The sequence below is a fragment of the Hypanus sabinus genome, chromosome 7 (genome assembly GCF_030144855.1).
Source record: "Hypanus sabinus isolate sHypSab1 chromosome 7, sHypSab1.hap1, whole genome shotgun sequence".
In the NCBI taxonomy this organism is placed as follows: Eukaryota; Metazoa; Chordata; class Chondrichthyes; order Myliobatiformes; family Dasyatidae; genus Hypanus; species Hypanus sabinus.
In genome coordinates this window covers 88110859-88123528 of record NC_082712.1, presented here as the reverse complement: position 1 = coordinate 88123528, position 12670 = coordinate 88110859, and the positions used below count along the sequence as shown (strand labels likewise).

At 40.8% G+C, this 12670-nt stretch overlaps 1 protein-coding gene across 5 annotated transcripts in view; it reads left to right on the top strand.

The window, feature by feature from the left end:
- The window catches only part of LOC132396952 (uncharacterized), a 46902-nt gene that overhangs the window by 19935 nt on the left and 14297 nt on the right, over positions 1–12670 (top strand). The gene's annotated exons all lie outside the window — the stretch shown is intronic.

The window sequence follows — 12670 nt, the reverse complement described above, 5'->3', positions numbered from 1 at the left end:
CAGGTATCTGGATCATTGGAACCTCTTCTGGGGCAGGTGGGACATGTACAAAAGGGATGAGTTGCACTTGAATCCAAGGGGAACCAATATTCTTGTGGGTGGATTTACCAGAGCTGTTGGGAGTACTTTAAGCTAATATGGCAGGGGGATGGGAACCAATATGATGGAGCTGAGAATGAGCCAGCAGGTTTACAATTAGAGGATGGATGTAACTTGAATGTAAGGAAGGACATCTCCCAGATGTATGGATGGGCCAGGGTCATAAGATATCAGAGGAATTGAGACAGATTGACATTAGGAAAGAAACTGTGATGAGTAGACTGGTAGGACTGAAGGCTAATAAATCCCCGGGTCCAGATAGTCTGCATCCGAGGGTTCTAAAAGAGGTGGCTCAGGAAATTGTGGATGCATTGGTAATCATTTTCCAATGTTCCTTAGATTCAGGATCAGTTCCTGAAGATTGGAGAGTGGCTAATGTTATCCCACTTTTCAAGAAGGGAGGGAAGGAGAAAACGGAGAACTATCGCCCTGTTAGCCTAACGTCAGTCGTGGGAAGATGCTTGAGTCCATTATTAAGGACGAAATAGTGCCACATCTTGATGGCAGAAATAGGATTAGGCCGAGCCAGCATGGATTTACCAAGGGCAAATCATGCTTGACTAATCTGTTGGAGTTTTTTGAGGGTGTAACAAGGACGGTAGACGAGGGTAAACCAGTGGATGTAGTGTACCTAGATTTTCAGAAGGCATTCGATAAGGTGCCACATAGGAGATTGGTGAGTAAAATCAGAGCTCGTGGCATTGGGGGCAGGGTTTCAACATGGATAGAAAACTGGTTGGCAGATAGAAAGCAAAGGGTAGCAGTGAATGGGTGTTTCTCGGACTGGCTGGAGGTGACTAGTGGGGTACCACAGGGCTCTGTATTGGGACCACAGCTCTTTACGATTTATGTCAACAATTTAGATGAGGGCATTGAAAACTATATCAGCAAGTTTGCTGATGATACTAAACTGGGTGGCAGTGTGACATGCGAAGAGGACGTTAGGAGAATACAGGGAGACCTGGATAGGCTGGGTGAGTGGGCAGATACTTGGCAGATGTCTTCAATGTGAATAAATGTGAAGTTATCCACTTTGGAAGCAGGAACAAGAGGGCAGGGTATTGTCTGAATGGTGTAGAGTTAGGTAAGGGAGAAATGCAAAGAGACCTAGGAGTCCTAGTTCATCAGTCAATGAAGGTGAATGAGCAAAAAGTGCAACAGGCAGTGAAGAGGGCAAATGGAATGTTGGCCTATATTACAAGGGGAATTGAGTACAAGAGCAAGGATGTCCTTTTGCATTTGTACAGGGCCCTGGTGAGACCACACCTGGAATATTGTGTACAGTTTTGGTCTCCAGGTTTAAGGAAGGACATTCTGGCAATTGAGGAAGTGCAGTGTAGATTCACTAGGTTGATTCCTGGGATGGCAGGGCTGTCTTACGCAGAGAGATTGGAGAGATTGGGCTTGTACACACTGGAATTGAGGAGATTGAGAGGGGATCTGATTGAAACGTTTAAGATAATTAAAGGATTTGATAGGATTGAGGCAGGAAATATGTTCCAGATGTTGGGAGAGTCCAGACCAGAAGGCATGGATTGAGAATAAGAGGTCAGTTATTTAAAACAGAGTTGAGGAAAAACTTCTTCTCCCAGAGAGTTGTGGAGGTGTGGAATGCACTGCCTCGGAAGACGGTGGAGGCCAATTCTCTGGATGCTTTCAAGAAGGAGCTAGATAGTTATCTGATGGATAGGGGAATCAAGGGATATGGGGACAAGGCAGGGACTGGGTATTGATAGTGAATGATCAGCCATGATCTCAGAATGGCGGTGCAGACTCGAGGGGCCAAATGGTCTACTTCTGTACCTATTGTCTATTGTCTAAATGTTTTATTTGTTTATAAAAAAGCTGTCTCAATTCTGTATTCATTGTTGCCATATCATAACAATATTTACTTACATTAAATTTCATCTGCTATTTATCTGCCCACATCTTGACTTCGTTTAAATCTAACGGTATTTTTTCACCTGCCTGAATGTTATCAGCCTGTCCCCCTAAATTTTTGTCATCAGCAGACTTTACTAGTTTATTTGCTATGTGCTTATCCAAATTATTAATGGAAATTAAAAACAGCAGCGGCCCCAAAACTGGTCCCTATGGAACCCCACTTTAACATCTTCTAGATGTGAAAATGATCCTCTCATCATAACTGTTTAGTTTTTGTGCCTATTCTGCACCCACTTGCACACCTCACCCTGAATCCCTACCTCTTATAATTTGATAATTACCCTTGTGTGGTGTATTTTGTCAAAAGCCTTCTGAAAGTCCAAGTAAAAGATATCAACCGCTCTTCTGTTATAATAAATTTTAGTTGCCCCTTCATAGAATTACAGCATATTTCTAAAACAGAATTTCACCTTTCTGAACCCATGCTGGCTTTCTGCTAACATGTTTGTTCTTATCATCTGCTTTCCCATCTCATTCTTTATTATTGTTCCATTATATTACTTATGATACATGGTAAGCTTACTGACTGATAGTTACTATAGTTAAATGCAGTCACCCCTTTTATATACTACGACAACGTTAACCCCATTCCAGTCCTTGGGGATATCACCAGTCTTCAATGACTTTTGAAAAATACATGTTAGGGGCTTGTGTATATAATTACAGGCCTCTTTAAGTACTCTTCAATACATGTTGTCTGGCCCTGGAGTTTTATTAACTTTCAGCCTTTTCAGCTGAAGCGGGACCTTGTGATCTAAGATCTCTGTCACTTAAAGCAACTTTACTTTTCTCTGCACTTACTGGCATATTGCTAACATCTTTAGTAAAATATAAATTAAGAGTATCCATTATGTCATTCTCTGTATAACTTAACACCTCACTATTATTTCTAATGCACTTAACTTCCTACTTGACTTTTACCACTAAAGTATTGAAAAAAAATCTCTTGGGGTCAATCTGAGCATCATCAACAATGTCCTTCTCAACCTCAGAGGTTTCAAAGGTACATTTACTGTCAGAGAAATGTATACAATATACATCCTGAAATGCTTCTTTCTTCACAGCCATCCACGTAAACAGAGGAGTGCCCCCAAAGAATGAACGACATCTAAATGTTAGAAACCCAGAGTGCCCCCCCAGCTCCTCTCCCTCCCGTACGTAAGGAATACAGAAAAATATAGTAATGGTAATAGTGTTAATCATAGGGCATAGGAAAATATGAGAGCTATAATCAAGAGGAATTTGAATTGCCAAAAGGTAGGTTTGGAAGAGAGACAATGCTGCCTAGTGATCCCCCATCCTCCAACCAGCAAAAAATAAGCATTGACACCTGCCACCAAGAACTCAAGCGTATAGCAAAGCATCAGCAAAGACACAGACTTGCAGTACCCCAAAGTCTACTCATTCACCCAGTAATTTGACATCCCACAGGCTCTCTCTCTCTCCCTAATAATGGAGGAAGCGATCTCTCCATTTCACAGCGAGAGGGGAGGCATAACAAACAACTCACTTGTTTACGATGTTAGAAGTCCATTGCTTTGCTTTTTCTGAGCTCTGTGCTCAAAGGTCTGAGGTCTCTGGGCACACGACCATAGATCTTCTGACTCCCACGACACACCAATCTGCCAAGACCCCAACCCGTCTCCAGAGCCATGAGATCTCAGCCTCTTAAGCTGCACCCTTGATGTGCTAAACAATGGCCAGTCATGAAATCCCAAAAGCGGGTCCCATTCCCGTAAAGAACCAAAGTCAACGTGTAACTCCAGGTCAGGGTCTTCAAAAGAACCCTGAAAGGGAAAAATAGGGATTCTAAAGATGGAAACAGAGTTGTTTCCGAAGATGCAAGCAAAGGAGTCACTGTTAGGTGCCATCGTCTCCTGCTAAGCTCCTCCAAACCTGCCTTTTGGCAATCTAAATTCCCCTCTTGGTTATAGCTCTCATATTTTCATATGCCCTAAGGTTAACACCATTACTATATTTTTCTGTATTTCTTATATTGCTGTCTTTAATAATTTTTATGTATATCTTTATTCATGCCAGTAGTTGATCTATTGTTTTTATTGCTTCTCCCAACCTTGCATATGAACATTTCCTGCACGGTGCATACTACCACATTAAATCAACCCCATTGATCCTCAACTGACTCAGCGTCAAGCAGTTCCTTCCAGTTTTTGCTGCATCTGTACAAACATTGCCTTTCTGAAATGTAATTTAATGGCTTTGGTTTTTACTGATATACACTCCCAAAAATCTTCAAGACTAGCAATGTTACGATCATTTGTTCCTAAAGACTCAACAACTTCTGTACTCAAAGTTCCATCCTGATTGTTACAGAATATCAAATTTAGACAGAAATCCCCCTTGTTGGTGCATTAACACACTGGGTTAAAAAACAATCATTCAATAACTCAATGAATTCACCTTCCTGTGATCCGTTAGTCACTGGGTTTCCGCATTCAGTGTACATCATTGGATGTGCATGTTATTATTGTTCTGCTCTTTGTTTTAATAGTTATCCAATGTATTTTCTTAAGTAGCTTTGATGCCAACTTAAATAACTTGAGAATTTGCATGAAATTGTGTACACTGTTATCATGTTTCTTCATGCTTTAAACTGATTATATTTTTGAAAATGCCAGTGTTCTGATATTGTTTTTATCCATGTTTTCAGCCAACAATATTTTGCTAGTATCTTTATCGGTATTATTTGATGTAGTCATGAATGCTAGTGTTCCTTGTCTACTGTATTCACTCAGAGATATCAACAGTAGTGTGACCACCGAGATTATTCTGTGGATCAAAAGGGGGGAGATGTTGACATCGAGAAAGTAAAATAAGGAAAAAAACATCAAACTGGAAAGGGTCAAGGATAATGGAAGCAGTCTTCCATTTTGTGAACTGAAGTTGCTTGGCTTGATTAATGTTTTAAAGTAGACAAAATAACACTCCAGGTAATTGCAGGACCAGGGATCATTTTCAAATAAGAAGTTATTTGTGAGATGTTCTCTGCTTAGATATGTAACATACTGTGTAACATGCTATAAGGTTTCATTGATAATGTAATGGTTTCTCTGTAGCAACAATGTTTGGGTTGTGACTGGACATAACATGGTTTGAAATGCTGTTGTTCTTTCTTGTGAGCTGGAAGAGAGATTTTCACGGTGTTTTGCCGGGGAAAGATGAGGAGAGAAAACACGAATGGGGAGAGTTGATAGACCAGCAGAAGGGGTGGACTTGGAGCGAGTGTATGAAGGGCAGAGACAATCGGAGGAGGTCGATGGCGGACAATCGACTTATCAGTGAGCTCCAACTTAGTGCAACAGACTGTTTAATAAGATTCGGCCCTTTTTCTTTGTTTCTTTACTAACCATATAGTCAAAGTAAGAATTATAAAGCTTAATCATTTAATCGCATATTGTGTACTGATTTGTAACAGGAACACATCATGCAGCATCCACCCAAACGAGATTTCTTAAGTTTGGCTGGGCCAGGGGTTAGTACCCGCTATATTAAGCCACTAGGCAAAGTGAGAGTTACAGATATAACTTGCAGGTTTGTGACTGTAGGGTTTGGGTCTGCTCTGAGTGATTTAAACTGGTAACTGGTTTGAAAATTAATTTAAAATAAAGAGCCACAGATTACCAGTTATCACTTGTGGAAGTGGATGCTGGCTTGGACCAGAGCCAATAAGATGTTACAGGTCAGTCAGATGACCCATAGCCAATAACACTGGAAGGCAACATTTGAACTGGTAAGAAATGCACATAAAAGCAAAGATTTTCAGATACAAGATAATGATAATTCTACTCAGAGACCTGCTATCACAAGGAAGAACCTCTGTACCAGGGGCTGGCAGAAGAAAGGATCGACCATTTGGCCAACTGAGATCCCCCTATTTCAGTGTTATAAATTGGAAAACCGCAAACTAAGTATTGGCACAGAGGGAACAGTAGAATTCATGCTTTAAGTTGTTGGCCTATGGTCAACATAATTATGTTGTGTTTGTGCAGAGACAATAGAGTGAGGGATTCAATTAATTAAGTGTTGCATAGCTAGTTTTCTAACCCATGACTATTGATGAATGGTCAACACTACAGAGCACGTTTGGTTCTGGAAGATCGCTCATTTTTTGAGATATAATAAGATATAGATGTAGAATTAGGTCATTCATTCATTAAGCCTTCTCTGACATTTAATCACAGTTACTTTATTTCCCCCCTTCAAACCATTCTTCAATCCCTTCCTGACAATCTTACTAATCAAGAACCTATCAACCAGCACTTTAAATATACCCAATGTCTTGGCCTCCTCAGCTACCTGTGGCAATGAATTCTAAAGATTCATCACCCCCAGCAAAACAAATGCCTTCTTATCTCTGTTCTAAAGGGACAGCATTCTATTCTGACGCTGTGCCCTCTGGCCCCAGACGTTCCCACTATTGAGGGATATGGGTCAAGTATTGCCAAATTGGACTAGCTGAGACAACTTGTTCAGCATGAACTGGTTGGGTTGAAGTGCCTGATAATGTCCTGTAAGCCTCTAGAAGAAAATTAACTTTCAAATCTTAAAACAGAAAAAGCATTAGCAAAGGCCATTTGACAATCCTGTGTTTTGGGGGTTAATGTAACTTCTGAATTTTCTAGATCTTTAAATGATTATCCCTAATTTATAGAAGTAGAAACAGATGTTGAGAGAGAGTGTGGATAGGTTTGGAGGAGGGGATAGGAGTGCTGGGCAGAGAACAAAGATGTAAAGGACCCTGAGGGAATCTGATCAGAAATGGACGTGGCAGCATACAAGAGTAGTAAGGGCTGTTGAGTCATGAGAAAGAGTCAGTAGAGGAGTGAATCTGAAATGCCAGGAAACATGAGAAACAAACTGGGTTCGCTTGCTATCTGAAATTGATGAAGGGTATTCTGAGGACTCTAAAATATCTCAGTAAAAGAAGAGAAGTTGCACCTTGAACTTCATTGCAACAGGAGAAGAAAAGAGAAAATCATGAGCTTAGGACAGAGGATGAAAGTGGGAGCGACTGAAAAGTCAGTTTTAAGTGGTGAAAGTTCACCTGAGGTTGACAGGAAAAAGATTACAGTCCCAGACAAAGTGAATTCTACTGTAGTCCATTTTAGTGAAGGGGTCCAGTCCCTACAGTCGAACAACCTGTAAGATCATAAGACATAGGAACAGAATTAGGACATTTGGCCCATCAAGTATGCTACATCATTCCACCATAGCTCAAATCCATTCTCTTGCTTCTCCCTATAACCTTTGACACCCGCACTAATCAAGAACCTCCACTTTAAATATACCAAAAAACTTTGGTTTTACAGTCTTCTTTGGCATTGAATTCCACTGATTCAACATTGTTAGGTTAAAAAATGCCTTCTCCACTCTGTTCTAAAAGGATGTCATTCTATTCAGAGGCTGTACCCTCTGGTCTATTATAGGAAACAACCTCTCCACATCCACTCTATCTGAGTCTTTCAATACACGATGGACATCAATAAGATCACCACCCCTTCACCCCTGTGAGTGTTCTAAACTCCAGTAAATTAAATGCTCCTCATATGTTAATCCTTTCAAACCACGATCATTCTCATGTACCTCCTTGGACATTGTCTGATGCCAACAGATCCTTTTTTTCTGATAACGTGTGAAACTCCTCACATTACTCCAAGTGTGGTCTGACAAATGACTTACAAAGTCTTGGCATTACATCCTTGACATTAACCAATGACAGCTTTTGACTAAAATATGAGTGGTCATTGATGGTAAAGTTGTTTATCAAGGTTTTTGGAGGATCAGCTGGATAAGCAAGCTGAGGAACGGCCAATGGAGTTTCATTTTATTAAGAATGAGATATTACATTTGGTAAGACAAACCATGGTAAGACTCTCATGCTAAAAGTCAGGATCCTGAGGAGTAGACCAAAGGAACAAAGGAGTATAGGTACAAGGTTCCTCGAAAGTGGCATTACAGGTAGACATAGCAGTGAAGGATACCAATTTTTTTCATCACAGCCTGGTATGATAAATCCCAGCAATGGGAAAGTCTACAGAACATGATATATACAGCACAGCCCATCACAGGCAAAGCCCTCCCCATCATGGGGCACGTATATAAGGTGCCCTGCCACAAGAAAACAGCTTCCATCATCAAGTTGTACAGAGTGGGTGAATGCACACACTCTTTTTTACAGAGATAGTGAACCAAAGACCAGAAGGTATAGTTTTGAGGTGGAGGGGAGAGACTTGATCATCACCTGAAGGATAACGTTTTTCACTCAGACAGTTTTTAACATTTGAAATGAGCTGTCAAAGGCAGGTGCATTAACAACATTAAAAACATATGGACAGGTCAAAGTCAAACTAAATTTATAATCAAAATACTTAAATATCACCAAATACTATCTTGAGATTCAACTTCTTGAAGGCATTTACAGGAAGATAAGAAATGCCATAAAATTCATTAAATACCATGCATGAGCAAAGACTGAAAATTCATTAAATACAATTCCTAAACCAAGACTGACAACCAACGTGCAAAGGAAGATGAATTGTACAAATATAAAAATATAGAATACAGAGAACATGAGTTGTAGAGCCCATGAAAGTGAGTCCATAGCTTGTTGAATCAAGTTCAGAGTTCAGGATCATGGCACCCATCAACTGATCTGGGTTAGACAATTCACTACACAGCTCTTAATCAATCAAATCTCCCACTTTACTATCTCTGCACAAATGTCAATGTAACTACGTTGACTACAGGACAACAACATAAAATATGAATTCCACTGGTCCCTCTGCATCAATACTCTCTCAGACCACCTATCGGATTTAAAACACTGAAATGGGGTCTTCCATTGCTCAAATGACTGATCCTTCTTCTCCCTGCCCCTGGTAGAGGGGCCTTCCTTCCAATCGTTAATCTCTAGAGTTCTCACTGCTTTGCACTCAATGCCCCTCATTCATAAACTCTCTTTATCACTTCAGATGTTTTATTTCAATGTTGTTGGCCCTGGCCTATCTGGATAACACGAGTCAGCTTCCCATTTGGCTCTGGTGTCATCACCTTTTGCTTTTCTCACAAGTAACAGCTTTGTTCTTTGTTCTGAATCAGAGAAAACCCAGCCATCTACTAGGTTCAGGCTGGTCAGGTCAGACACAAACTTCCCTACTCATAATACTGCATGTCCTGTTGTATTAAAGAACACCTCACAAACAATTTCTTATCTTTAAATTATCTCTACTTTCTTTAGCAAATTATGAGGAGCATCATTGTGTCCACTTTAAACTGGTTGATGAAGTTATACCTGAGCAAAACCAATTTAAAAGAGAAATCACAAAATGGAGGTTACAGTGCAGTTTTACAAAATGGCAACCTCCATTCCTTTAACCACATGGCAAGTACAAAGACAATGAGTTGTTGGTCCACATCCACTGTCTTTGACTCATACAAGTTCAATGTCCTTCCCCATATCTGAATTCCTTCATTGCCAACAACATGAGTGATGTTAACCATGGCAGTACAATAGCCTGATGGATGTAGGATAACAACTGTTCGTGGTACATGGATAGGAAAGGCTTAGAGTGACATAGGTCAAATATGGACAAATTGGACTTGTTTAGAAAGGGATTTTGTTCCACGTGAACCAGTTGGGTTAAAGGGCTTCATTCCATGCTGAAAGACTTTACATGAAAACTAACTTTGAAAATCAAAAAAACAGAAAAGGCATTAACAAAAGCCCTTTGACAAACCTGGGCAAGTTGTTGGAGAAGTTCCTAAGAGGGAGGGTTTATGATCATTTGGACATAATCTGATTAGGGATAGTCAGCATGTCTTTGTCAAGGACAGGTCATGCCTTACAAACCTCAATGAATTCTTTGAAGATGTAACAAAACAGATTGATGAAGGCAGAGCAGTGGATGCAGGGTCGATTGATTTCAGTAAGGCATTCAATAAAGTTCCCCATGCAAGGCTTATTCAGAAATTATTGAGGCATAGGATCCAAGGAAACTTTGCTGTATGAATCCAGAATTGGCTTGCCCACAGAAAGTAAAGGGAGGTTGCAGATGGTTTGTATTCGGCGTGGAGGATGGTGATCTGTTCTGATGGGATCTGATCTGGAATCCCTTCTCTTTGTGATTTTTATAAATGACCTGAATGAGGAAGTAGAAAAGTGGGTGAGTAAGATTGCTGATGACACAAAAGTTAGGGGTATTGTGGATAGTCTGGAGGATTGTCAGAGGTTACAGTGTGACATTGATAGGATGCAGAACTGATTTGAGAAGTGGCAGAGTTCAACCCAAACAAGTGTGAAGTGGTTCATTTTGCTATGTCAAATTTGAAGACAAAATATAATATTAATAGTAAGACTCTTGGCACTGTGGAGGATCAGCAAGATCCTTATCAGGGTCCATGTCCATAGGACACTCAAAGCTGCTGCACAGTGTTGTTAAGAGAGATATGTAGGTTAACCTTCAGTTCAGGAGCTGTGAGGTAATGTTACAGCTATATAAGACCCCACTTGGAGAATCGAGTTCATTTCTGGTCACCTCACTACAGGCAGGATGTCGGTGCTATAGAGAGAGTGCAGAGGAAATTTACAAGGATGTTGCCTGGATTAGAGAGCATGCTTTATGAGAATAGGTTGAGTGAACTTGGCCTTGTCTCCTTGGAGTGACAGAAAATGAGAAGTGACCTTATAGAGGTGTATAAAATGATGAGAGGTATTGATGGTGTGGATAACCAGAGGCTTTTTCCCAGGGCTGAAATAGTTAACAAGAGGTGGCATTGTTTTAAGGTGCTTGGAAGTAGGTACTAAGGGGACTTCAAAGCTACGTTTCTCCACACAGAGAATGGTGGGTGTGTGGAATGCACTGCCCATGATGGTGGTGGAAGTGAATACAATAGGGTCTTTTAAGAACCTCTTAGATAGGTACATGGAGCTTGGAAAAATAGAGGGCTATGCGGTAGGGAAAATTTAGGTAGTTCTACAGTAGGTTACATGGTCAGCACAACATTGTGGGATGAATGGCCAGCAATGTGCTGTAGATTTTCTATGTTTCTAAAAACACGTTTTCAGGATTAACTTAACTGAGCCAAGTTTTATTCTTTTCCTAGAATTTTATTTGTTTGTATTCAATTTCAACACATTCCTTATAAGTGTAAACAGATGTTGAGAGCTATAGAGAGCATGAGTGGGATTGGTGGAGGAGAGAGGAAGTGGTAGGTTGAGAATAAGTGGTAAGAGACCAGCAGGGAATATGGTCAGAGCTGGATATGCCATCAAGTGAGAGTGGTGAGGGCTGGTGAATAGAGAGAAGGCATCAAGGGAGGAGTGAATCTGAAACACCGGGAAAATGAGGTACAGACTGGAATGGCTTGCTATCTGAAACTGGTGCAATGTGTCTAACATGTCCCAACAGAAGAAGAGATGTTGCTCCTGGAACTTCATTGCAACAGTATAAGGAAAGAGGAAACAATGAGCCTGGGTCAGAGGATGAAAGTCAACGTGACTGGCAGGTCAGATTTAAGTGGTGAAAGTTTACCTGAGGTTGATGGGAATGAGGTTACAGACCCAGGCAAGGTAAAACCCACTGAAGTCCCTTCTAGTGAAGGGACCCAATCCCAAGATATAGCAACCCATGAGACCATAGGGCATAAGAACAGAATTGGGCCATTTGGTACATCGAGAATGCTCCACCATTCTACCATAGCCAATTTATTATCCATCTCAACTCAATTATCTTGCTTCTCACCTTAAACTTTGACACAGTTTCTAATCAAGAACAAATAAACCTTCCCTTTAAATATACAAAATAATTTAGCCTCCACAGTTTTCTGGATATGGCAGTGACTGGAGTGAGGCTCAGGGGTGGGGGGGGCACCAGAGGGTTGGAGAGGCACAAAAGCTCAGCTTGTGTCTGTAGCTGGGGAGGAAGACCAGAAATTGGGTGACCGACTAACCACATTGAAAGCTGTAGGGACCCTGACACTACTCTGCCATCAGGGGGCGTACCAGGACCAAGGGAGCAAAACAGCAGTAACTGGTGATCACCGGCTGCCAACCCTGAAGCTGACCTAAGGCCACTGTTGGAGGTGCACAGGCTGCAATGCCAAGCAGGAAACATCTCCGTTGGCAATGAATTACATCACAGGCAAAGCCCTCCCCATCATGGGGCACGTTTATAAGGAGCACTGCCACAAGAAAACAGCTTCCGTCATCCAGTGGTACAGAGTGGGTGACTGTGTGCACTCTTTTTCACAGCGTTAGTGAATCAAACACCAGAAGGTATAGTTTTCAGGTGGGAGGGGAGAAACTTGACCATAACCTGAAAGGCAATATTTTTCTCACAGACGGCTTTAAACATTTGAAATGCGCTGTCAAAGGCAGTGGTTGAGGCAGGTTCATTAATGACTTTTAAGACATATGGACAGGTCAAAGTCAAACTAAATTTATGATCAAAATACTAAAAACAAATTACCTTATACTACCTTGAGATTCATTTTCTTGAAGGCATTTACAAGAAAATAAAAAATGCAATAGAATGCATGAGGAAAAACTGAAAATTTATGAAATACTATGGACTGAAAGCCAATGTGCAAAAGAAGACAAATTGTACAA